This window comes from Canis lupus, chromosome 11 (genome assembly GCF_011100685.1).
Source record: "Canis lupus familiaris isolate Mischka breed German Shepherd chromosome 11, alternate assembly UU_Cfam_GSD_1.0, whole genome shotgun sequence".
NCBI lineage: Eukaryota > Metazoa > Chordata > Mammalia > Carnivora > Canidae > Canis > Canis lupus.
The window spans coordinates 48,049,505-48,051,668 of record NC_049232.1 but is presented as its reverse complement, the minus strand read 5'-3'; positions in this window follow the sequence as shown (position 1 = coordinate 48,051,668).

The following is a 2,164-nucleotide window of genomic DNA, read 5'->3' as shown; positions in this document are numbered from 1 at the left end:
ACCATTTTATTTTCCTGTTTATTTATCTGCTACCAATAGAATTATGTTAATTCTAATTCCAATTATAAATCTTCATTTTTCTACTTCTATTTTGACTTCTCTTGATTTTTACTTTATATGTATTTTGATGATACATGAAATCTCTGTCCAGTACAGTAATCACTAGGCACATGTACCTATGTAAATTTAAATTCAATGAAACTTCAGTGACTTAGTCACAATAGCTGCATTTCAAATGTTCAATAGCTACATATTGGACTGTAGCTCTTATATTGTCCAGTGCAGATACAGAATATTTCTTTTATCCCAGAAAGTTCTATTGAACTACACTGCTATATAGTTACACTTATATAAATTTAGATTTATTATATTTTCTGAGAAAATTAGAAGTTTTTTGAAAGGATCTCTCTCTCTCTCTTTTTTTTTTTTTAAGATTTTATTTATTTATTCATGATAGTCACACACAGAGAGAGAGAGAGAGGCAGAGACACAGGCAGAGGGAGAAGCAGGCTCCATGCACCGGGAGCCTGACGTGGGATCCGATCCCGGGTCTCCAGGATCGCGCCCTGGGCCAAAGGCAGGCGCTAAACCACTGCGCCACCCAGGGATCCCTGAAAGGATCTCTCTATATCTGGAAATCCTTTTTAAAAATTCCCCTTTGATGCTAGGATAATTACACAAAATTTCTTTGGGATAGTTTTGCATGTTGGATCATTTCTTAATTTTTATTCTTTATGTGTACTTACATTTAAATGTTTTCTCTTTTGGCTAGAAAAGAGAAAGCAATTAATCTACTTAAATGTACTTTAACGCTAATATAGTTAAGTTCATATCTAACATTTTATTATGAGCTTTCTCCCTATCCTCTCTGCTATAAATTTATTTTTCCCTGTTTCTTTTCTTCTTTTAGGCATATTCTATATTTTTTGGCAATCCATGTTTAGTGTTGTTACTTTCTTTTTGTAGTAGCTACCTTCCAAATTAAAGCATGAATCCTTAATTAGCTAAAAATAGTAAATATCCATTAATTCCATCTTTAGCTTCTCAATATGTATGCAAACACAGATTCATATGTATATATTTGAAACTTCACAAACCATCATAATTATTAGTTTGCAAAGAAATTGCTATACATAAATATTTAGTGTGTATATATATTTCTACATATATATTCTTTTTTCTTGCAAATTCTTTCATTCCCTCTGTATTTTTCTATTAGATAATTTTCTTTTCTGACTAGAGCACATCCTTTAAATGTTTCCTTATTATGTGTCAGTTACTGGAAAACTCTTCAGTTTTGTTCATCTGAATTTTTTTTTTAAGATTTTATTTATTTAATCATGAGAGACATGCACACAGAGGGGCAGAGACACAGGCAGAGGGAGAAGAAGCAGGCTCCATGCAGGAGCCTGATGTGGAACTCGATTCTAGAACTCCAGGATCACATCCTGAGCCAAAGGCAGAGGTTCAACCGCTGAGCCACCCAGGTATCCCTGTTCATCTGAATTTAGCCTTCATCCTTAAAACATATTTTTTTCTGAATCTCAACTTCTACATAGCAGTTAATTTCTTTCCTCATAGTGAAAATATCTTTATGTTGAGTGCTGCCTTCCATCTTGCACAGAGAGGTCTCTGTGATATTATTGCCACCTTCCATTTTAAAATTTCTTTTTATCTTTGCTTTTCTTTAGTTTATCTCTACTGTGTTCTGGTAGGGATTTTTTTTAACTTATTCTTTTAAGAATTTATAGCATTTCTTGAATCTTTGATTTGGGATATTTCATTAAAAAAACAAAAATTCAAAAAAAATAAAATAAAATAAAACTCAAAAAAAAAAAGAGAGAAAGAAAAAAAAATAAAAAAAAACAAAAATTCAAGCTCCCAGTATTGCTTCTTCCTCCTTTTCAATGTCCTCTCCTCCTTTCTCTGTCTCTCGCTTGACACTTTTGTGTTGGACTTTCTGACTTGACCCTTTATGTGTCTCATTATCAACTATTTATTGTTTTTTTTTTTTGTCTTAGATAATTATCTTCTAACCTATAGCCCAGTTCACTAATTCCGTCTTCTTATGTATTTGATCCAATGTCAACCTCATTTTCCCAAGTTCTTATTTTCTGTAGTTAGCGATTTTTTGGTTTCATATTTAAATCTGCTCTGCCACATG